The sequence below is a fragment of the Pongo abelii genome, chromosome 21 (assembly GCF_028885655.2).
Source record: "Pongo abelii isolate AG06213 chromosome 21, NHGRI_mPonAbe1-v2.0_pri, whole genome shotgun sequence".
Taxonomy (NCBI): Eukaryota; Metazoa; Chordata; class Mammalia; order Primates; family Hominidae; genus Pongo; species Pongo abelii.
Genome location: NC_072006.2, coordinates 7978246 through 8004839, shown reverse-complemented (window position 1 = coordinate 8004839; position 26594 = coordinate 7978246). Strand labels below are relative to the sequence as shown.

General features: G+C 37.4%; 1 protein-coding gene across 8 annotated transcripts in view; it reads left to right on the top strand.

Annotated features, from left to right (window-relative positions):
- Window positions 1-26594, top strand: part of TASP1 (taspase 1) — a 282614-nt gene that overhangs the window by 243958 nt on the left and 12062 nt on the right. The gene's annotated exons all lie outside the window — the stretch shown is intronic.

Sequence of the window (26594 nt, the reverse complement as noted above, 5' to 3'; positions counted from 1 at the left end):
ACATACTATCTCCAGAGTTGCTTAGCTTCCCTGGACTCATGATGGTTGAGCCTGGGAATAAGCAACATGATTTGTGGATTTTATTTTATATTGGCCTCATGTTCTTCTTGTTCATAAATTTTTTAGAAACAGCTGTGGTCTGTGATGTTTACTTGGCATTAAATTACCTCAGTTATAAAGCTGTGAAGTTGTGCAGCATTGTTTTTAAAGGAAATGATTTATTTTGCACATTTTGACATATAAAATAGGAAAACTTCTGATATGAGCAGTCTGATACAGATTGAATCATAAAGGATAAATATAATAAAGAACACTTTATTGCTTATTTGTCATGTAATACCCATCCTGACTATCCTTTGTATATTATCCAGCCAGCCTGTAGCTCCACAGAACTTTTGTGAGTAGTGTAAAGAACATTTATTCAGACAAGGATTGACTTACATTGTGAAAATATTGCTGAGATCCACCCTCCCCCTTTGCTTCACCTTCATCTGGTACAATATTCATATTGTGTTAGTAGACCTATTTCCTAAGAGAATACATAAAAGATTGCTTTGTTTCATAATTTATATAGAATGGAAATATAATTGCCCATTTTAAAGGTGATTTAAGGGTTTAGAACAGCACTGTCTAACAGAATTTTGTGTGATGTAAACATTTTATATCTCTGTTTTCCAACAGGGAAGCTACTAGCCACATGTGGTTATTGAGCACTTAAATGTGGCTAGTTTGATTGAGGAGCTGAATTTTAAATTTTACTTAATTTAAATTTAAATAGCCACATTTGGCTCGTGGCTACCATATTGAACAGCACAGGTTTAATGAATAAGTATGAAAATGATTATTCATATTTTCAGATTCATTTCTTCTCAGTGACAAAACAGTTCCCATACATAAAACAAGCCTGATAAACCCCAAGAATCCTTGCATAACAGTAGCTTGCAGCCATTTCAGTTTCTCTGTCCCCTTAATATTGATTCAGAACTAAGATTGCTTTTTAACAAAAGAGCATGTTTGAGGTGGACTTCAGCACTGAAGCCAGTCTGGTGGGGTATGATTATGTTATTAAGTCCCTTGTGTGGAAATTTTTTGTTATCCTTGCTGGTGGCCCATGAAAGATACCTTACTATTTAATGTGAAATATAGGTAGTAAACAGTGTAGAGTCCTGCTATGAGCCCAAAGATATTTGGCCTCCAGTTACATTGCTTGACATCTGGTAGACATGGTTTTCTTATTTTTGGTAAATTCTCCAGTTGGTAGTCAATTGGGCCAGCAGATACAGCTGGTCCTCTTGCCTCTCTTGTAAATTATGTTTTTGACCTTCCTTGAGGAGAGTTAATCCCTCCTCCTTCCTTTCTCCTTTGAGCCTGTGACTACAAATACTTTCAAGGAAAAAAAAAGAAAAGAAAACCCCAAAACAAAAACACTAATGATTTGGCTGCGGAATTCTATTGATCAAAAAGAAAAATGATCTCTTTTGTTATAAATGCTAGAATTTTTTTGTATTGCAAGTAAGACAAAGTTACAGATGAGAGGCTGAGCTCAAAAGAGAAAAGGGGCGATAACAATGTTTGTATTCTGTTTAAGCTTTGGACCTTCCTCTCCCTCTGGTTTCCTGACTTCTATAAAAGAATAGTTGAACTAACTAGTGGCATACCCGTTCAGCATCATGACTGGTTTCCGAAACATGTTCCTCCATAGTGTTGAGAGCCATGGTAGCAAAATGAGTAAGAAGGCATCTTAAAATATTTAAAATTTAAAAACTATTTTTAAAAGTTAAAACACTTGTGCCCTTGTTTTCAAAAATTGTCTTCCTTCTGCTTGTTACCAAACTCAGAAACTGAGGCCACCTGGCCATTTGAACATATATGAGCTAGCTGTGTTTAATCCAAGTTAAAGCCTTGAATTAAAGCTTAGCTAAAAATCATATTGCTTAGAAAAGGCTGGATAATAATCAATATCATTGTAACCAGAATGCGTGTATAATTTGAATAAATAGAGCTAGGTTCTTTTACAAGTCTCTTTTTTTAAAGAATGTTCTTGCAATTAAATCATTTAATTTAATTTCTAAACTGCTTTGATAACATAAGATAAAGATTTATTTTTAAGGAGCCAAAATTAGGGCATCAGTACCAGTTGGATTTTAAAAAGAGATTGTCTGTATCCTACCCAGATAGCAGACAGTTAATGAAGAGTTTCTAATAAACACCCAGTTTGTTAAAAACTGCATGGACTACTGTAATAGAAACACATGTTAAAACTGGCATGGAACTTATTCAACTATAATACATGAAATTAGGTTTCTTTTATTATGTAGAGGTCACTTTTTATAACCACAGTGAAAATACTGTTATAAAAATTTCCTTGAGGAGGAGCAGACTATTTTATAGTCTTTAAGTGTCTCTCCACAGACTTCTTATTAGTTGCAGGGAAAAATAATAACTATATAATGGAGAAACCAGGCAACACCTTGACCATGTGATCAGAATTAATACCACCAATGAGGGGCAGATGGACAATATGTGCCTCTGGCTGTGATAACTTGAGGATACAGTATCACTTGTGTAGTATTCCATCTGGAAATGTATAACCTGAACCTAACTGTGAAGAAACATCAGACACATTTAAAATGAGGAACATTCTGTGAAGAAAGAAAAAAAGAAACGTGTTCTTCAATAATGTCAATGTCATAAAAGACAGAGGCTGCAGAAATGTTCCAGAGGAAACAATTCTAAAGAGATGTGACAACTAAATGCAGTAACTGGTCCTAGACTAGATCCTATATTGGAAAAATGCTATAAATGCATTATTAGGTCAATTTACAAAATTGGAGTATGGTTAGTAAAAAGTGTTTTATCATTGTTAAACTTACTGAAGTTGATTACTGTACTGTGGTGTATAATATTTTTATTCTTACGAAATACATACTAATGCATCTAGGGGTAAAGGGCCATAATATAGACAATATTTTCTCAGTGGGTCAGAAAATATATTTTGTGGATGAATGGATGGATAGAGCAATAGCAAATTGCAAAGCAAATGGAGCAAAATGTTAACAGTAGGTGAACCTTGGTAAAGGATGTATAGATCTTCCCGGAATGATTGTGTAATTCTTAAATTATTTTCAAATTACAAATTTTAAAAATGTCACTCTTGGGTCTTGTGGCACATTTGATTAGTTCTTTGGGGCTTGTACTTGAAATGATGCAGTTCAAAAAATATCATCCTTGGTTTATAACCAAGTCTACATTGGATGAATGATTACATTCCCCCAAACTATTGCCTTTTTCTCATTTTGAATTCCTGACTAGAATGACCAAAATTCAGAAAACACATCCCATTACAAATATTTTGCAAAATATTTCTGTAGTAGTTCCTTGTTTTCCAGTGGGATCTAAGAGAGATTAAGCTTTTTCATAATCAAGGTGCTGTCCTCTTAGGATGTTTTTTGTTATATTACTCAGCTTTTCTTAAAAAAAAAAATTTACTCAACAAATATTTATCTGTGATGCTTCTCTGCCTTGTGTGATGAACCCTGGGTCATACTCTGACACATGGTAATAAAACAGGACAGATGTTGCCCATACCATATTTCCCTCACCTAGGGAAAGCACAGGGCACTGGGTGGTAACTCAATGATATTTACATTTTGTTTTTAACATTTTCTATTTTAATGCCATGAAGTCTTCGAAACCTCATGAGGTCGTGCCAGGATTTCTATTCTTGGCACATCTGACTAGTTCTTTGGGCCATGCAGTTAAAATAAATAAGTATTGGGATGGGTGCAGTGCCAGGAAGTTGGGGCCTGGGTTGCCCTCCCACTCCATGCACACTGTGAGCTGTGGTTTGATCACTCTGCCTCTGGATCCCAGAGGCCTCATCTGTAATATGAGAATAAGAAATCCTTACCTCGCCTTAAGCCTTTCCTGTGATACGATATGATAAAAACGAGGAAGCAAGACCTTATCTGTCTCAATACAGATGACTAGACCCCATTAAGTCCTTGTTGTTGCTTCCAATCTTCAGAATTCCAAATTCAATTCCAGATTACATAAACAAATATGTTGCCACTCAATTTTCAGTAGGATTTTTGTAATACCAATGTAGTATCTACTATGTTCTAACATGTTTTATCTTCATGAAGATGGTTTCCAGGACTTTTAAAAAAACTTAGTGAATGTATATTTACAAAGGATAGCAGAGATGAGATTTCTGAGTGATTTTTGCTAGGCTTAAAACTTACCTCTCACATAAAGCCATAGGAGGGAGACTTAAGTATAAAACATGATGTACACAAGAGGGGGTTATCAAAAGAAGTGTAAAGAAACTCCACTTCTAATTAGAATGAAGAAAGTTACAAGAGATTGTTGCTTCTACTCCCAACTATGTGAATGAGCTGCATAATCTATAGAATCATAAATTTTTAAAAAGTATCCAGAGAAGTTAATATGTAGAGAAAAACCTAAGTAAACTAAATTCCAGAAAGAGACAAGCCCTTCCTAGGAGACAAAAACCTCCGATTGCTTTATTCCCTGGCAGAGCAGCAGGAGGAGGAGTCAAACTCAACATAGAGGTATATAAAGATAAATCAGCCAAATTTTTAATGAACTCTTTATGGCTGTGTGTGAGCTGGTGTGAGAGATTAAAATCCTGAGACACTCCATTCACAGAGAGCTTATACCCACTACCAGTTTTTCTCTATGAGGCCTTCATCAAGTGGCAACACACCAAAGCTTGGAGCAGAGCAAAGAATTGTGAGTGATTCATTAAGGTGCATAAGATTTTCACCAAATACATGGCAGTGGCCAAAGAAAGACTAGAGGCATAGCAAGAGAGCCGCAAGACAACTCGGAAGCATAGTGGTCCTTTATCAAGTGCAACACAGTTGCAACAGAAGGCTGGATTAAAGCAAAAGAGATTTTAAAAAACCTCTCCTGCTCCCAGCATGTACAGGGCCTTCATCAAGGGCCAGGCAGTGTTGTACAGAAGCCTAGTGCTAGGGTAAGAGAGTGAAGAAATATTCCATGACACAGAAATCTGGAGGAGGTTACAAAGAGCAAAACGAACACCTTAGCAACATGGAAAGCTGATGGCTTGCCTATAAACAAAGAGAAGTCTCCCGTGGTTAGAATGCTGGTGCCTGGACTATAAGAATGGAGAATTCTCTAGAGTCTTACCTGAGCTCAGATCCCAAACCTTGCTTAAGGGAAATTCCTGATCCAGGATACAAAATCAACACATAAAAATTAGTAGCATTTTTATACACCAATAATGAACTGCCTGGAGAAAGAAATCAAGAAGGCAACCCCATTTACAATAGCTAAAAAAGAAATACCTAGTAATAAATTTAACCAAGGAGATGAAAGACCTGTACTAGGAAGACTACAAAACACTGATGAAAGTAATTGAAGAGGACACAGACAAATAGAAAGACGTCCCATGCTCATGGATCAGAAGAATTAGTATCTTTAAAACAACCCTGTTGACCAAATACAATGATATTTTCCACAGTAATAGAAAAGACAATCCTAAAATTTATATGGACCCCCAAAAGAGCCCAAATAGCCAAAGCAATCCTTGGCAAAAAGAACAAAGCTGAATACTTCACACTACTTGACTTCAGAATACCTTACAAGCCTATAGTAACCAAAACATTATGATAAAAACAGGCATATAGACCAATAGAACAGAATAGAGAATCCAGAAATTCATACCTTTATAGCCAACTGATTTTTCATAAAGGCTCTAGGAACATACATTGGGGAAGGGACGCCCTCTACAATAAATGGTGCTGGGAAAATTAGATATTCATATGCAGAAGAATGAAACTGGATGCCTGACTCTCTTCATATATAAAAATCCATTCAAGATTGATTAAAATCTTAAATGTAAGGCCCCAAACTATAAAACTACTAGAAGAAAACATAGGGAAAATACTTCAGGACATTGGTTTAGGCAAAGATTTTTGTGGCCAAGACCTCAAAAGCACAGACAAAAAATCCCAAAAGAGACAAATAGGACTCTCATTAAACTAAAAAGCTGCTTCACAGGAAAGGAAACAGTTGACAGAATGAGCAGACAACCAGTTGAATGGGAGAAAATATTTGCAAACTTTTCTTCTGACCAAGGACTAATAATCAGAATATACAAGGAACTCAAACAACTCAATGTTTAAAAAAAAAATCGCATTAAAAAGTAGCCAAAAGACATGAGTAGATATCTCTCAAAAGAAGACGTACAAATGGCCAACAGACATGTGACAAAATGCTCAACATCACTAATCATCAGGGAAATGCAAATCATAAACACAGTGAGATATTATCTTACCCCACTTGGAATAGCAGTTATTAAAAAGACAAAATATAACAGGTCCTGGTGAGGATGCAGAAAAAACGAAACTCATACACTGTTGGTAGAAATGTAAATTCATACAGCCACTATGGGAAACAATATTGAGATTTCTCAAAAAATTGGAAATAGGACTACCATGCAATCCAACCTTTCTACTACTGGGTATTTATCCAAAGAAAAGGACGTCAGTACATCAAAGGGATACCTGCACTGTACTTGTGTGTTCACTGCAGCACTGCTCACAATAGCAAGTATATAGAATCAACCTAAAAATATATCAACAGATGAATGAATCAAGAAAATGTAGTCCATATACACAATGGATTACTATTTGGGCATATTAAAGAATGAAATCATGTCATTTGCAACAACATGGATCGAAGTGGAGGTCATTATGTTAAGTGAAGTAAGGCAGGCACAGAAAGACAAATTTAGCATGTTCTCACTTACATGTGAGAGCTCAAAAATGCTGATCTCATGGAGATAGAGAGTACAATGATAAATACCAGAGACTTGGAAACGTGTGTGAGTGGGAGGAGGGAATGAAGAGAGGTCGGTCAATGGGTACAGTTAGATAGAAAGTATGAGTTCTAATTTTTGATAGAGTAAGTTGACTATAATTAACAACAATGTATTATGTATTTCCAGTAGCTAGAAGACAGAACTTGAAATTTTCCCAATATGTATAGAAATGATAAACACTCAAGGTGATGGATACCCCAAATACCCTGACTTGATCATAACACATTCTGTGCATGAAACAAAGTATCGCATGTATCCCATACATATGTAAAATATTATGTGTCAATAAAATGATTAGTATGTCAGTTGAAAAAAATAAAAACGACTGGGAGGAGCCAAGATGGCCGAATAGGAACAGCTCCGGTCTACAGCTCCCAGCGTGAGTGATGCAGAAGACAGGTGTTTTCTGCATTTCCATCTGAGGTACCGTGTTCATCTCACTAGGGAGTGCCAGACAGTGGGCACAGGTCAGTGGGTGAGCACACCGTGCCCCAGCCAAAGCAGGGGCGAGGCATTGCCTCACTCGAGAAGCGCAAGGGGTCAGGAAGTTCCCTTTCCAGGGGTGACAGACGGCACCTGGAAAATCGGGCCACTCCCACCCAAATACTGTGCTTTTCCAATGGGCTTAGGAAATGGTGCACCAGGAGATTATAGCCCGCACCTGGCTCAGAGGGTCCTACGCCCACACAGTCTCGCTGATTGCTAGCACAGCAGTCTGAGATCAAACAGCAAGGCGGCAGCGAGGCTGGGGGAGGGGCGCCCGCCATTGCCCAGGCTTGCTTAGGTAAACAAAGCAGCCCGGAAGCCCGAACTGGGTGGAGCCCACCACAGTTCAAGGAGGCCTGCCTACCTCTGTAGGCTCCACCTCTGGGGGCAGGGCACAGACAAACAAAAAGACAGCAGTAACCTCTGCAGACTTAAATGTCACTGTCTGACAGCTTTGAGGAGAGCAGTGGTTCTCCCAGCACGCAGCTGGAGATCTGAGAATGGGCAGACTGCCTCCTCAAGTGGGTCCCTAACCCCTGACCCCCGAGCAGCCTAACTGGGAGGCACCCCCCAACAGGGGCAGACTGACACCTCACACGGCCAGCCGCGTACTCCAACAGACCTGCAGCTGAGGGTCCTGTCTGTTAGAAGAAAAACTAACAAACAGAAAGGACATCCACACCAAAAACCCATCTGTACATCACCATCATCAAAGACCAAAAGTAGATAAAACCACAAAGATGGGGAAAAAACAGAGCAGAAAAACTGGAAACTCTAAAAAGCAGAGCACCTCTCCTCCTCCAAAGGAACGCAGTTCCTCACCAGCAACGGAACAAACCTGGACGGAGAATGACTTTGACGAGCTGAGAGAAGAAGGCTTCAGACGATCAAATTACTCCGAGCTACGGGAGGATATTCAAACCAAAGGCAAAGAAGTTGAAAACTTTGAAAAAAATTTAGAAGAATGTGTAACTAGAATAACCAATACAGAGAAGTGCTTAAAGGAGCTGATGGAGCTGAAAACCAAGGCTCGAGAACTACGTGAAGAATGCAGAAGCCTCAGGAGCCGATGCGATCAAATGGAAGAAAGGGTATCAGCAATGGAAGATGAAATGAATGAAAAGAAGCGAGAAGGGAAGTTTAGAGAAAAAAGAATAAAAAGAAATGAACAAAGCCTCCAAGAAATGTGGGACTATGTGAAAAGACCAAATCTACGTCTGATTGGTGTACCTGAAAGTGACGGGGAGAATGGAACCAAGTTGGAAAACACTCTACAGGATATTATCCAGGAGAACTTCCCCAATCTAGCAAGGCAGGCCAACATTCAGATTCAGGAAATACAGAGAACGCCACAAAGATACTCCTCGAGAAGAGCAACTCCAAGACACATAATTGTCAGATTCACCAAAGTTGAAATGAAGGAAAAAATGTTAAGGGCAGCCAGAGAGGAAGGTCGGGTTACCCTCAAAGGGAAGCCCATCAGACTAACAGCGGATCTCTCAGCAGAAACCCTACAAGCCAGAAGAGAGTGGGGGCCAATATTCAACATTCTTCAAGAAAAGAATTTTCAACCCAGAATTTCATATCCAGCCAAACTAAGCTTCATAAGTGAAGGAGAAATAAAATACTTTACAGACAAGCAAATGCTGAGAGATTTTGTCACCACCAGGCCTGCCCTAAAAGAGCTCCTGTAGGAAGCTAAACATGGAAAGGCACAACCGGTACCAGCTGCTGGAAAATCATGCCAAAATGTAAAGACCATCGAGACTAGGAAGAGACTGCATCAACTAACGAGCAAAATAAGCAGCTAACATCATAATGACAGGATCAAATTCACACATAACAATATTAACTTTAAATGTAAATGGACTAAATGCTCCAATTAAAAGACACAGACTGGCAAATTGAATAAAGAGTCAAGACCTATCAGTGTGTTGTATTCAGGAAACCCATCTCACGTGCAGAGACACACATAGGCTCAAAATAAAAGGATGGAGGAAGATCTACCAAGCCAGTGGAAAACAAAAAAAGGCAGGGGTTGCATCCTAGTCTCTGATAAAACAGACTTTAAATCAACAAAGATCAAAAGAGACAAAGAAGGCCATTACATAATGGTAAAGGGATCAATTCAACAAGAAGAGCTAACTATCCTAAATATATATGCACCCAATACAGGAGCACCCAGATTCATAAAGCAAGTCCTGAGTGACCTACAAAGAGACTTAGACTCCCACACATTAATAATGGGAGACTTTAACACCCCACTGTCAACATTACACAGATCAACGAGACAGAAAGTCAACAAGGATACCCAGGAATTGAACTCACCTCTGCACCAAGCTGACCTAATAGACATCTACAGAACTCTCCACCCCAAATCAACAGAATATACATTTTTTTCAGCACCACACCACACCTATTCCAAAACTGACCACATACTTGGAAGTAAAGCTCTCCTCAGTAAATGTAAAAGAACAGAAATTGTAACAAACTGTCTCTCAGATCACAGTGCAATCAAGCTAGAACTCAGGATTAAGAATCTCACTCAAAACCGCTCAACTACATGGAAACTGAACAACCTGCTCCTGAATAACTACTGGGTACATAACAAAATGAGGGCAGAAATAAAGTTGTTCTTTGAAACCAACAAGAACCAAGACACAACATACCAGAATCTCTGGGATGCATTCAAAGCAGTGTGTAGAGGGAAATTTATAGCACTAAATGCCCACAAGAGAAAGCAGGAAAGATCCAAAATTGACACCCTAACATCACAATTAAAAGACCTAGAAAAGCAAGAGCAAACACATTCAAAAGCTAGCAGAAGGCAAGAAATAACTAAAATCAGAGCAGAACTGAAGGAAATAGAGACACAAAAAACCCTTCAAAAAATTAATGAATCCAGGAGCTAGTTTTTTGAAAGGATCAACAAAATTGATAGACCGCTAGCAAGATTAATAAAGAAAAAAAGAAGAATCAAATAGATGCAATAAAAAATGATAAAGGGGATATCACCACCGATCCCACAGACATACAAACTACCATCAGAGAATACTACTAACACCTCTACACAAATAAACTAGAAAATCTAGAAGAAATGGATAAATTCCTCAACACATGCACTCTCCCAAGACTAAACCAGGAAGAAGTTGAATCTCTGAATAGACCAATAACAGGAGCTGAAATTGTGGCAATAATCAATAGCTTAGCAACCAAAAAGAGTCCAGGAGCAGATGGATTCACAGCCGAATTCTACCAGAGGTACAAGGAGGAACTGGTACCATTCCTTCTGAAACTATTCCAATCAATAGAAAAAGAGGGAATCCTCCCTAACTCATTTTATGAGGCCAGCATCATCCTGATACCAAAGCCGGGCAGAGACACAACCAAAAAAGAGAATTTTAGATCAATATCCTTGATGAACATTGATGCAAAAATCCTCAATAAAATACTGGCAAACTGAATCCAGCAGCACATCAAAAAGCTTATCCACCATGACCAAGTGGGCTTCATCCCTGGGATGCAAGGCTGGTTCAATATATGCAAATCAATAAATGTAATCCAACATATAAACAGAACCAAAGACAAAAAACACATGATTATCTCAATAGATGTAGAAAAGGCCTTTGACAAAATTCAACAACCCTTCATGCTAAAAACTCTCAATAAATTAGGTATTGATGGGACGTATCTCAAAATAATAAGAGCTATCAATGACAAACCCACAGCCAATATCATACTGAATGGGCAAAAACTGGAAGCATTCCCTTTGAAAACTGGCACAAGACAGGGATGCCCTTTCTCACCACTTCTATTCAACATAATGTTGGAAGTTCTGGGCAGGGCAATTAGGCAGGAGAAGGAAATCAAGGGTATTCAATTAGGAAAAGAGGAAGTCAAATTGTCCCTGTTTGCAGACGACATGATTGTATATCTAGAAAACCCCATCGTCTCAGCCCAAAATCTCCTTAAGCTTATAAGCAACTTCAGCAAAGTCTCAGGATACAAAATCAATGTACAAAAATCACAAGCATTCTTATACACCAATAACAGACAAACAGAGAGCCAAATCATGAGTGAACTCCCATTCACAATTGCTTCAAAGAGAATAAAATACCTAGGGATCCAACTTACAAGGGACGTGAAGGACCTCTTCAAGGAGAACTACAAACCACTGCTCAAGGAAATAAAAGAGGATACAAACAAATGGAAGAACATTCCATGCTCATGGGTAGGAAGAATCAATATCGTGAAAATGGCCATACTGCCCAAGGTAATTTACAGATTCAATGCCATCCCCATCAAGCTACCAATGACTTTCTTCACAGAATTGGAAAAAACTACTTTAAAGTTCATATGGAACCAAAAAAGAGCCCGCATCGCCAAGTCAATCCTAAGCCAAAAGAACAAAGCTGGAGGCATCACACTACCTGACTTCAAACTATACTACAAGGCTATAGTAACCAAAACAGCGTGGTACTGGTACCAAAACAGAGATATAGATCAATGGAACAGAACAGAGCCCTCAGAAATAACGCCGCATATCTACAACTATCTGATCTTTGACAAACCTGACAAAAACAAGCAATGGGGAAAGGATTCCCTATTTAATAAATGGTGCTGGGAAAACTGGCTAGCCATATGTAGAAAGCTGAAACTGGATCCCTTCCTTACACCTTATGCAAAAATCAATTCAAGATGGATTAAAGACTTAAACGTTAGACCTAAAACCATAAAAACCCTAGAAGAAAACCTAGGCATTACCATTGAGGACATAGGCATGGGCAAGGACTTCATGTCTAAAACACCAAAAGCAATGGCAACAAAAGCCAAAATTGACAAATGGGATCTAATTAAACTAAAGAGTTTGTGCACAGCAAAAGAAACTACCATCAGAGTGAACAGGCAACCTACAAAATGGGAGAAAATTTTCGCAACCTACTCATCTGACAAAGGGCTAATATCCAGAATCTACAATGAACTCCAACAAATTTACAAGAAAAAAACAAACAACCCCATCAAAAAGTGGGCGAAGGACATGAACAGACACTTCTCAAAAGAAGACATTTATGCAGCCAAAAAACACATGAAAAAATGCTCATCATCACTGGCCATCAGAGAAATGCAAATCAAAACCACAATGAGATACCATCTCACACCAGTTAGAATGGCAATCATTAAAAAGTCAGGAAACAACAGGTGCTGGAGAGGATGTGGAGAAATAGGAACACTTTTACACTGTTGGTGGGACTGTAAACTAGTTCAACCCTTGTGGAAGTCAGTGTGGCGATTCCTCAGGGATCTAGAACTAGAAATACCATTTGACCCAGCCATCCCATTACTGGGTATATACCCAAAGGACTATAAATCATGCTGCTATAAAGACACATGCACACGTATGTTTATTGCGGCAGTATTCACAATAGCAAAGACTTGGAACCAACCCAAATATCCAACAATGATAGACTGGATTAAGAAAATGTGGCACATATACACCATGGAATACTATGCAGCCATAAAAAATGATGAGTTCATGTCCTTTGTAGGGACATGGATGAAATTGGAAATCATCATTCTCAGTAAACTATCGCAAGAACAAAAAACCAAACACCGCATATTCTCACTCATAGGTGGGAATTGAACAATGAGAACACATGGACACAGGAAGGGGAACATCACACTTTGGAGACTGTTGTGGGGTGGGGGGAGGGGGGAGAGATAGCATTGGGAGATATACCTAATGCTAGATGACGAGTTAGTGGGTGCAGCACACCAGCATGGCACATGTATACAGATGTAACTAACCCGCACATTGCTCACATGTACCCTAAAACCTAAAGTATAATAATAATAAAAAAAAGAAAAAAAAGAAAAACATAAAATAACCGATATTGAGTATATTCACATCATTTAAAAGCTAATTTCAAACCCAGGAAGGATAAAAAATAATAGAAAAAGTTCAATGAGATAAAAATTAGAAATAAAATAGTTTTCAAAAATGAAAGCTGGTATGGCTATATTAGTGTCAGACATAGGAGATATGAGATGAAACAGGACATTTCATATTGAAAATGTGGTCCATTCAATTAAAAAGGTATAAAACTTCTAAATATATATGTGCCTAGTAAAAGAAACAAAAATTGAGAGTAATAAAAGGAGTAATAGACAAATCTATAGTCATAGTTGGAAACTTTAACATCCTTCTTTCTCTCAGTATGAAATAAGACATACAATAGTAAATGACTTGAATAAAAATTAGTAAGGATGTGAATAATAGACCCAACTTGACCAAAGTGGTATTTATAGAACATGACATTCAAGAAGTTATTATTTTCAAGTGCATAAGGAATATTTACCAAGAGAAACTGACAATTATTTTCAACTGAATGATAATTAAAACAATATATCAGAATTTATAGGATGCAATTAAAACATTAAAAGGAAAAGTATGTCCTTAAATACTTATGGTAGAAAAGAAAGTTTAAAATAAATGAGTTAAGCTATCATCTTAAGAAGCTTTAAGAAGAATAGATGGAAAATAATCAAAATAAGAATGCAAGCAATAACGTAGAAAAGAAATTTTAAAATGGAGAAAAACAAAGCTAGGTGGTTCTTTGAAAAAAAATTAGTGAAATTGATAAAACTTTAGAAAGAATGATTAGGAAAGAAAGAAAGAAACCCACAAATTACCAATAGCAAGAATGAAAAGGAAATAGTAATGCAGTATCACCGATTCTGTAGGCATTAAGTGGCTAACTTTATTTCAACAGAGGCAGCAACTGGATGAAATTTATTAATTTGTGGAAGAAAACCAACTTAACAAACTGAACACAAAAAAATTTAAATAACCATTTACATATTTAAGAAATTGAATTTCTATAAGCAAAACATTCTCATAAACTTTATGCCCAGATGGTGTCACTGGAATCTTATATCAGACATTTCAGGAAGAAATAACATTAATCTTATGCCATTTCTTTCAGAAAAACAAAGCAGAAGGATTGTTTTCCAACCCATTTTATGAGACAAGGGTAAGCTCAGTATTTGACAAAGATGTTACAAGGAAGGAAAACTACAGACCAATAGCTGTCATGAATATATATGCAGAGATGCTTAATAAGTTATTACTTTGGAATGAAAAATCCAGCAGTATTATTGCCCGTGGACACCAAATAAGGTTTTTCCAAGGAATGCACAGTTGACTTAACATTTCAAAAGTCAGTCATTGCCAACAAATGATACTGGAACATAAAGATATCCACATGTAAAATAATGAAGTTGGACACTTTATCCCATATATAAAAACTAACTCAAAATGTATCAGGAACCAAAATGTTAAGAGCTAAAACTATAAATTTCTTAGGAGGACTTAGGAGTAAATCTTTCTGTCCTTGGATTATGCAATTATTTCTTAGATATGATTCCAAAAGCACAAGCAACAAAAGAAAAAATAAATAGGACATCATAAAAATTTAAAACTTTTATGCTTCAAAGGATAACATCAAGAAAGTAAAAAAAGCCCACAAAATAGGAAAAAATATTTGCAAATCATGTAATTGGTGAGGAGCTTGTACCAGAACATATATAGAACTCTTACAACTGAACAATAAGAAGGCATAAAATGGGCATGAGATCTGAGTAGACATTTTTCTAAAGAAGATATACAAATAGCCAGTAAGTACAGGAAAAGATGCTCAACATCAGTAGTCATTAGTGAAATGCAGATGACAACCACAAGTAGATACCACTTCACATCCAACAAGATGGCTATGATAAAAATTGTGAATAATAACAAGTCTTGGTGAGGATGTGGAGAAATTGGAACCCTCATATATCGCTGATAGGAATGTAAAAGTGGTGCTGCTACTTTGGACAGCAGTTTGGCAGTTCCTCAAAAAGTTAAACATAGAGTTACCATGTGACCCAGCAATTCCATTTCTAGGTATATACCCAAGAAAATGAAAAGATATGTCCACATAAAAACTTGTGCATAGATACTTTTAGCAGCATTATTCATAACAGCAAAAAAAGAAGAAACAATCTAAATGCCCATCAGCTGATGAATGGATCAGCAAAATATGAAATATTCATACAATGGAATATTTTCAGCTGTAAAAAGGAATGAAGTGCAGATATATACTGTAGCTTGGATGAACCTTGAAAACATTATTCTAGGTAAAAGAAGCCAGACACTAAAGGCATAAGGTAGATTAGTGGTAGAGGTAAGGGAATGGGGAGTGAGTGCTAATGGGCACAGGGTTTCTTTTAGAGGTGATGAAAATGTTCTGGAATTAGAACATTGCACATTTTTCAAATATATTAAAAACTGCTGAATTGAACAGTTATTTAAGTGGATGAATTTTATGATATATGAATTATATCTCAGTAAAGCTGTTAAAAATATTAATTGATATAATTTACTCTGTTACCAAAATAAAGGAGAAAACCCATATGTTCCTCTTGATTCCATATGATCATCTTAACTTGCATGAATGATAAAAACCTCAAAATAGCCAGGTGCAGTGGCTCATGCCTGTAATCCCAGCACTTTGGGAGGCTGAGGCGGGCAGATCACCAGGTCAGGAGATCGAGACCATCCCGGCTAACACGGTGAAACCCCGTCTCTACTAAAAATACAAAAAATTAACCAGGCGTGGTGGCGGGCACCTGTAGTCCCAGCTACTCGGGAGGCTGAGGCAGGAGAATGGCGTGAACCCAGAGGCGGAGCTTGCAGTGAGCAGAGATCGCACCACTGCACTCCAGCCTGGGCAACAGAGTGAGACTCTGTCTCAAAAAAAAAACAAACAAACAAAAAAACAAACCTCAAAATATGAGATATCCAAGGAAAATTCCTCAATGTGATTAAGGGCATCATCTATCAAAAACCTACAGCTAAAATCATACTAATTGGTGAAACACTGAACAGTGTCTTTCTAACACTGACAACAGGCAAAGAGGCCATCCACTCATCACTTCTATTCAGTATTTTATTGGATGCTCCAGTAGTACAATAAAGCAAATAAAAGATAAAACTGGGAAAAGAAATAGTAAAAACCGTAGTTATTCTCAGAGGACATAAAATGAATCTAACGAATGATGTGCAAGACCTGTTCCCTGAAAACTATAAAACCTTGCTGAGAGAAATAAAAGACAACCTAAATAGACAAACATGCCATATTCATGGATTGGAAAACACAGTAAGATAGCCATTCTTTCCACATTCAGCTATAGATTCAAAGCAATCTCAATAAAAATTCCAGCAGACATTTTAAAATAAGAAATTGACAAGTTGGTTTTATGCAAAAATCAACTTTAAAAAAGATCAGAGTTAGAGGACTTACAGTACCAGACTTTAAGACTTACTGTTAAGCTACTGTAATCAAGGCAGTGTTCCTCCACAGAAGAGGCAACCCTAAAAATCAATGTATCAGCTTTGAAATCAGCAGGAATACCGTCCAACTCTGCAGTTTCACAGCATTCTGAGGGAAGGGAATTGCCAGATTGGTTGATGCAGCAGGGTCCACCAGACACTGCAGAAATTATTAAATATTTTCTCAGAATTAGAGACGGAAATTTGTGTCTCAGGAGGAAACTGGCTGGGCGTGGTGGCTCATGCCTGTAATCTCAGCACTTTGGGAGGCTGAGGCGGGCGGATCACGAGGTCAGGAGATCGAGACTGTCCTGGCTAACATGGTGGAATCCCGTCTCTACTAAAAATACAAAAAAAAAAAAAAAATTAGCTGGGCATGGTGGCACACACCTGTAGTCCCAGCTGCTCGGGAGGCTGAGGCAGGAGAATCGCTTGAACCCAGGAGGCGGAGGTTGCAGTGAGCCGAGATCGCGCCACTGCACTCCAGCCTGGGCAGCAGAGGGAGACTCCATCTCAAAAATAAATAAATAAATTAATTAATTAAATTAAATAAACCAGATTTTATTCAATGTGGAGGGCCAGAATAATCACCAGCAATGTGGATGCTGTTTGTCGTCAGATGAAAGAATTGTCTTTACAAGAAAGATTTGCAAAATGAGAAATTATACATTCAACAACCTTAATAAAATATTCTTTTAAAAAAATGAAAGAGGAAATTTAAATGGACACTTGTATCTCCTGATGTATGTATTTTGGTCAGCTTCTTCACAAGCTTACCTAATTGCTTACGTACTTTAAACTTTAATTAAGTATAAATTTAAAATGTTATCCTATTAATTTACTCTTGGCCTTCAAGTATTACCAGTGTTAAACTACTAAAAGCACACAATATCTAGTAAACTGTCATAGGTTTCTGATAATCTCACTTTTCTTTCAGTCTGTTTAGGGATATAAAGAATTTTTCAGGTGAAGTTGCTGCTTTAGGGAAGTGATTTTTCTAAAATTAGGTGAGGATTAGTGAAATAATAACACTTATTTGTTTTTAATTCTCAAATGTTTTATTCACAAGGTTATTGGGGTATAACTGACTAAATAAGTGTATCCTGCTCTTAAAGATAAAAATATAACCAAGGTAAAACAGGTGACTTTGTGGTATTAAGACTAGGGCAATAACACAAAGGATTATTTGCGCTAAAAATTTTTTTTTATGTGTAACAAAAGATTATTTCTGAACAGAGATTCAGAAAAAAATGTAAATGAAAGATAAATTAAGAAATCAAAATTGATATAGAAATAGGTGTTTGACTAGAAATTGCAATTTATTTGAGATATTTTTTCTTTTATTCTTTATTTTATCATTTTGAATGTGATTATGTATGTAAATCTTGATGTGATGACTATTAACTTTTCTCAGCTTTAATGTCTGAAAACCTCATGAAATCATCCTATTTACCTAAATAATGCAATTTATTTATTTATTTATTTACTTACTTTAGAGACAGGATCTCACTGTATCACCCACTTGGAGTGCAGTGGCACAATCATAGCTCACTGTAACCTCAAACTCCTGGGCTCAAACGATCCTCTTGCCTCAGCTCCCCAAGTGGCTAAGATTATAGGTACACCACCAGGCCTGGCTAGTTTTTAAATGTTTTGTAGAGATGAGGTCTTGCTATGTTGCCCACGCTGGCGTAATCTCAAACTCTTGGCCTCAAGCAATACTCCCACCTCGGCCTCCCAAAGCACTGAGATTACAAGTGTGAGCCACTGCACACCTGGCCTATTTATAAAACTTTAATAAGCTCTTCTTGGGCCAAGGGTAAACCCTCACAAAGCTAAATAATTTTCCTACATAACTTTGACTTTGTTCACAAAGTTATGTTGAGTGAACAAAGCCAGACATAAAAGAGTACTAAGTGAATTATTCTATTTATATGAAGTTTAATAACTGGCCCAACTAAGCTATGGTGATAGAAATCAGAAAGTGATTGCTTCAAGAAAAGGGCATGAGGGAATTTGGGGGCAGTAATAGAAATGTCCTGTGTGGAAAATGTTCTCCTTAGGATTTGGTTTCATGGGGGTACAAATCAATAAAAATCATCAAACCCTTTACTGAACATCTATGCACTTTATTGTATGTAAAATCATACCTCTGTTTTTTGAAAGTCTTAAAAATGGTATTAGCTAGACTATCGGGGTTTGTTTTTGTTTTTGTTTTTTACGAGATAGGATCTTGCTCTGTCATCCAGGCTGGAGTGCAGTGACCCGATTATGGCTCACTGTAACCTCAAATTCCTGGGTTCAAGAAATCCTCCAGCCTCAGCCTCCCTAGTAACTAGGGGCACACCTCACCTGGCTAATTTTTATTTTATTTCTTGTCAAGACAGGGTCTCGCTTTGTTCCCCAGGTAAGATTGTCTTTAAAGAGGCATGTAATGATTGACAGCATGGGCTTCAGAATTAGTCAGACTTGGATTTCAATCCTGGAGTCCCTGCTTTATAACCCAGGGCAAGTTACAACTTTGATCCTTAGTTTCCTCATCTATTGATGCTTTGATAGAATTCTGAAAATTAGTTGAATAATAAAAATGAAGTGCATGTAATAGATGCTGCATTTGTTATGGTGGGTGGTGGTGGCAGCAGTAGTTGTGGTAGAGGAAGCTCCACAGGCCCCGTTTACACTGCAGTTATGCTCCCAAAGGTGCCATTTATATTGACTATGACAAGAGTGATGCCACCTGAATTTTCACCATGCTCCTTTGGTGGAAATGGTAATGGTTATTACATTTTGACAAAATGCAACTGTAACTTGCAAGTTAATGTTAATAAGTTAATAAGTTAATGTTAATAAGTTAATAAGCCAGTTGGCAAGTGAATTCAGAGTTCCCAGAACAGGAAAAAAAAATTGTTGGAAGCTACAAGAAAAGACAGTCCTCCCTGAACCCTGCAATTCAAGCCAAAATGGTGGCAATGGAGCTCTTTCTAAAAACTATCTGATAGAGGTCTACCACTTTGACAGCGCCACAACTTAGGTTTTTAAATCAAATCTGAGGTGTGCCTTCAGCATTTCTTTTAAGCTTACCCATCCAAGTAATTTTCCTTTTGAAAGAAGAAGGGAGAATATTGCTTACTAGCTGTGTTAAATTTCTCTTGTGTGAACCTTGATTACAGGCAATCTTCTTGTATTACACTGAGCACTGGGCAGTGGAACACCCACAGGATGTATTGACCATGAATCCCTTAAAAGAGACTTCCATTTCACAATAGTGGCCAATGGCATTTAGTCATTGAATGGATGTATCCAGCCAAATAGATTTATTGGACCATATTTTAGATTTGACAGGAAACACCTGGATACAAATTGGCCTTAGTATTAACCAAATTTTAACTGCTTTTGATAATCTAGTTCTTATATTATCCAACAACTAAAGGCATCTGATCCCTGGCGGGAAGCCAACTGCCTCAGGATGGTAGTTAAGGTGCCACCGATAAACCTATATACCAAGAAAACATCTGAGACAGCTAAGTTTGGCAAGTGCACTTATAAACCACAGGAAAAGTGGCTAATCACTGATTTTACTTGTACCTTTTAAGTTTGCCCAGAATTTGAAATGTAGAAACTTGTGTTTCTTTTCCATGCTCTTAGGGCTGCAAGGATGATCCCATTGGGTCTATTTAAAAAGTCATTTACACAAACAGGAAAAGACTGCGGAAGATTGAATGTATGAAAAACAGTTTCCTCAGCCTCAGGTTAATTTCTAAGAGTCGTTGGTAATTTTATTTTTGCCTAATTAGTCTTACATCATTAATTTCTTCCAAATGATTCATTCAACATTGCTCCAAAGCAATAAATAGAAAAACAAAGAGGGAATTTACTGTGTTGTTAAGAGTATAAGTCTTCCCAGAGGTGCAAATAATATGTATTCAAATTATTCTCATTTTAATCATGGTGTAGGGTAAGATCTTTGCACAGATAAATGTCTATTTTAATCTATTACTTGACTTGTAGACCCTCCATGTTAGTAGAAATGAAGTGGATGAACTTCTTTATTTTAGCAACATGAAAAGTAATGAAAACATTAATTTCTCTATCTCCACATACGTATATAGTTATCAGCCACAGATGTGAACTTAACTTAGAATATCACCTTGTTACCTTCTAGTACCCAACATTTTAGATAAATATATATCTTCCCAGCCAGACTCATGCCTGCTGTTTGCTCACAGGACATATAACCATGACATGTAAATGAGACAAATGTACTTAAAAATGATTGACTTTATTATGAATAGGAAATGAGTAATGATTACCTATGGTGTTTTTGTTTTTTGGTTGGGAAGCAGTAGCCAAATGATGAAAGGAATTTTCTCTTGTTTTTTCAGTCTCGAGACAAAAACTATAATATTGGTCATGTCATTGTTATTTCAGGTTAACTTACTAACTTGAGAAAAGATATTGGTTTCTATGATTGTAAATACTGAGAATCCCCCATTGATTTTATGCTGTAACAACTTTTATTACATTATTTTATTAAATGGGTGAGTTACAGATGTGGAATCTACTAGGTATATCTTATATGTGCAAGTACTAATGACAACACAGGGCCCAACACATAGTAGGCATTTGGTGGACAGCTCTTTAATGAGTGACTGCATATTGAGCTTTAGGGTGGAACTTTGAGTTAGGATGGTGCGTAGATACAACATTTTGTTCCCACTGTCCTTTCTTCCCAGTAATCTCCAGATTTAAGATCAAAAGCTGTATTCATCATAGCAGCTTTGAAAAAAATTAAATATATATAAAATACAAATTATTATGGAAAAATTTTACACAGATTTAAACATTTAAAATTTTATGTTAAAATATGATTTTTAAGTTCTGGTTTGTTTTCTCCTATAAGAGCAGATGATTTGACAACACTGGGACCCACTTCCTATGTGGCAGTGATTGGTTAGAGCCAGGTGGTAGCCGCCCTGTTTGGTGAAGCCTGGGCACTTCACTTCCACAGTCCTACACCTGACCTGCTTCACAGACATTTGAGACTAACCCGTGTTGTAGATTTTGAATCCTAAGCCAAGTCTATCTGCTAGAATACATTTTCATTCCAGTATGATTCATTCAAATAATATAGTTTAGGTTTTTTTAAAAGTCTTCATCTTGGAGTGCTTGTTCTGTTTAATCCTAAGGATTAGAATTTGTTTGTGATAGTTACAATGTATGACTTTTATGTTCTGTAAGTAAAGCAATACTGAAAATTTGTGAAAACTTAACATTTTAGTATTCACTAATTGAGACATTTGGCTATGGTTGCGCTGTTCTATTTACATTTCTTTCAAATACTTCTGGATGCAGTAAGTGGTAGTTACTGACAATTTGCTTTTATGCTTTTGAGCTGCCATCACTGTACTGTACAGGTTTGGACTGCACTGTCTGCTGCAATGTTGAAGGGATAAAATGAAACTTAATTTAGGATGAGGGTTATATTAACAGTTCACTAGTAGGAGATGCTCAGAGTACTTGGAAATAGATCTTTCTTCATTTGAAATAGAAAATTAATGTTATTTTAAGTGTGCTTCCTAAAACAGATTAGAACCCCAATAATTCTTTGATTTCTTCCATTGATGGCTTTTGTGAATATCATGGTAAAATTTTGAACAGTTAAGAGTTAGGGTTATTACAGTAGCTAATAATGACTGACTAAGAAGGAAGCCTTATTACTTGGCTTGAGATTTCAGCTATTAAAAAAACCTCAGTTTACTTAGGAGTAAAAGTTTGATAAAACACAGTATCTTATTTTTTGAATGAATTATTTATTAAATACCATTGAGTGCCTTCTATATTGAGGTACTTTTTTGGAGACATCATAGTGAACAAAGCAGACAAGAATCCCTGTACTTGAGGACTTACATACTGGTGGGGGAAATAACGAACAAGATAAGTAAGGCCTATACTATGTTTGTGATAAGTGCTAAAAAGAGATTTGAAGCTAGGGAAGGGGTTAGGAGGTACAGGGATTCCAATGTTAGGTAGGTTTCACTTCAAAGGTGTCATTCGAGTAAAGTCTTGGAGGATTTATGGGAGCAAGGCAAGAACATTCCAGGCATAGGGAATAACAGGTGCAAACACTCTCAAGTAGGAGTGTGCCTGGTGTGTTGGAGGGACAGTGAGAAGGCCAGTCTTAGTGGGTGAGAGTAGGCAATGGAAGGCCAGATAGATTACATAGTTTTTTATCCATGGTCAGTATTTGGGCTTTTCCCCTGAAATGGGAGCCATTGGGGAGTAATGAGCAGTGGAGTGATATGAACTGACTTACTTCTTAAGAGGTGACTCCAGCTGCTGACAGGGAGGCCGGGTGGAAGGTTGTTGCCATAGAGGTGAGTGATAATAATGACTTGGACTAGAACATTATCCACACAGGTGGTGAGAAGTAGTTGGCTTCTGCATGTATTTTAAGATAGAGCCAATGGGATTTGCTGATGGGTTGGATAGAGACATGAGGGAAATAGAAAAGGCAATGATGACTCTTAAGATTTTGGCCTAAACAGAAGAATGGAATTGCCATTTACTAGGGTGAGGAAGAAGGTGAAGTGGGGGGAAAAGATGAGGGGAAGTAGCAGAAACTCAGTTCTGGACATGTTAATTTCAAGATGCCTGTTAGGCATCAAATGGGGAGGCCCAAAAGGTAGCTGGGTATGTGTGTCTGGAGTTTAGGAGAAAGGACTAAGATGGAGATACATATTAGGGAATCTCAGCATATAAACATTTTTTAAAAAAACATTTGGATGAGATCACCAAGGACGTGAACACAGACAGGAGAAAAGATTCCTGGGGAACTTTTGTACTTATAAGTTGGGGAAGCAGCCAGGGAGACTGAAAAATTATAATCATAGAAGTCAGAGGAGAACCAGGTGAGAGTGGTGTCCTAAAAAACAAGGGAAAAGGGTGTTTCAAGGAGAAGCAGGTGATCAACTTTATCAGATGCTGCTGCTGGGCCTTGTGAAATTAGATCTGAGGACAGGCTATTGGATTTGGCATTGGAAGTCATTTCTTATTTTGATAAAGGGGGGTTTTGGTGGAGAGGTGAAAGCAAAAAGCTGATTATAGAGGGCTTAAAGAGAAAATGGAAGGAAAGAATTTGAGGTAATAGGTGTAGAGAACTCTTTCAAAGAACTTTGCTGTAAATGGAAGTAAAGAAATGGAGTGGCGACTGGAGGAGGAGGTAGATCTATGGAGTTATTATTTTTACCTCAATTTCCAGTGCAACCAGATGCTTCACTTTATATCCAAAACACTTCATAGACATTTTTCTTTAAAATGATTGGAAGAAAAGTGGTCTAACTGTTGAGTCTTTGGACACTCCAACATTTAGTCGTTGGGGAGATGAGGAAGAATCAGCACAGGAAAGTGAGGTTATGTTTTGGAGTAAAATAAAAGGAAAGTTTCAGCATATTATTTGTAGTAGTTCCAGGTACAGCTAGTATTAAAGGAAGGCATTCCTTGACATTTGGGATGAACGAACTTTTACAGAGTCACACAGGCCTTTTGAATGCAGGATGTCTGAACCTTTCTGTGCTCATGTGCCTGTCTAGCTCTAAGAAGGGTAGAACAAGGTGGAGCAATACAGTTGCAGCTTTTGCCCATGCTCCCGCACTGGCCCCCCACTTTTTTTTAAAAAGAGAGCACCTCCCAGGACCCAGCAGAAGTCAGCTTGAGAAATGATGCTTTCTGGGTCTCTGTGCCTTCACAGTTCTTTGGGGGCATGGGTCGGATCAGTAAGTCAGGAAGCACAAGATTTTGACAAAGAGAACTTTCTTCAAATAAGTTGGTGGTGATTTGTATTTTTCCCCTCCAAAATTCCTCGCTGACGGATTAACTGAGATTCTCAGGAAATTGTCCATTACACAAATGGAGAGTAGCCTCATTCTTAATGATAGTTTAAGTGTTAGCCTTTCATTTCTTTTCAAATAGAAGATGCTGTTTTCAAACAGAAGATGCTCTTTTCAAACTATAGTAAGATTCATGTTATCTGGCAGCTTACCAACCAGAAGACCATAAATGACATTTTGGGTTTCACCTAGTACAAATCATCAGGATGTTGAGACCAGGTTCCCTATGAAGAAGAAACTGGGCTGTCTTGACCAAGGAAATGGTGACCCAGAGCCTCCCCTTACAGACCTGAAGGGAAACCCTCAGTAGTAAAACTCCGTAGAATGTCAAAATCAGAAAGAACTCTGAATATAATTGAGTTGAAGTTTTTCACTTTTACCGACAAAGACATTGAAACCCAGAAAGCCAGTGATTTCCTGATCCAGAAACTATCCAATCTATCAACAGCAGAGTTGAGGCTCAAACTGATTTCTCTGAGTCCCAGAATCATCTTGAAATTTGTTGGTAAGATTTGTTCCAGTAGCTTTCCTGAGCAAGCTGTGTTTCACCCTGAAAACCTGCTTTGTCTAAAGCCTCCTGCAGTTAAAGGCATGTCTCTTAACAGAGCCAGATTTAGAATCCTCCTTCATGGTAAGTCTTCAGGGGGAGTCAAGATAGCCCTAAATTTGGAGTTCAGAGGCTTTCATTCACATCTCAATTTTTCCACTTCCTCTCTGACCATAAGCAAACCACATTACCATTCTGTCTCATTTGTTTTTTGTTTTTTTTTTTCATCTGAAAAAAATAGGTATAGTATACATCTTTCTGTCTGACATGGTATTTCGAGGGATCTCATTGATGCAAAAGTGCTATGGAAACTAAAGCATTATGCAAATATAGGGACTTATTGTTAAGATTTCACAAAGAACTAGTTTCTGCGTCCTGCAAAGACATAATTGCACTTAGAGCAAGATCCACGTGTTTCATTCTTCTGTTCCCCCATAATAACTTGCAGAATAAATATTTGTTAAATAATGGAGCACTTTTATCACCTGTAGCAAGAGGGAATATTCATGATAATTCTCCACGTGAGTGGTGAAATAATAGGTACTGTGGGGCTTGCCGTGTTTATGTGAGTATCTTTACTGGGCTTTTAACCTAAAAATAGGAGGGAACTCTTGTCTGATGTTGCCTCTGACTGAAGTGTGGTGTCAGTGAGCCTGGTGATAGTAAGAACCAAAGTGGCCTTGAGGCTGGAAGAACATGGTGTTCTCATCAGAAAGCATTTTAATCTTATTTTAAGGCTCCTTAGACATGATATTTGTATGTGAGAACAATAGAACTTTTTGCCCTGTATATATCCCTGTTTCAGTGCGAACAATGAAATTTACCCGAATGTCATCTTTGTGTTTCATCTGGCATTCTTGTTTTCAATGTGGAGAATGAGGTATGAGCGACACACAGTAAGATAAATAACATATGGCATTCCTTTCTCATTCTGTTGATATTTCTGATTGGTTGGCTGAACTCGGGAATTGTGTCTTCAAATTGCTCTGGCCTATTTAATACTTTTAATTTAAGACAATGAGAAAATAGAAGTAAATACTTTTTTTTTTGATTCATTAACAATGTATACACAAGCTAAATGAAGTCAGCATCAGAGATTGTCCAAACTCTGAAAGGATGCTCTAGAGACCATCTAACCCAGTCTTCATTTTCCATTGCCCAATATCACACAGGCTTAGTAAGTGGGCACCCAGATCTTTTCACCTATAGTTAATGGATTTTTATTCTATAAAATATACACCTTATTCTAGACTATATTAAGAAGGTTCATGTGAAACTGTCAGCTAGTTGAGTACATCTGCTTTCAGGATGAAGTCTGAAGACCAAACTATTTTTAGAGCAGTTAACTACATTCCAAGGTTTAATGCTGCACGCAAAGAATGCTTAGAATATACTTATTCACAAGTTGTGTCTTTTTGAAAGACAGCTCTT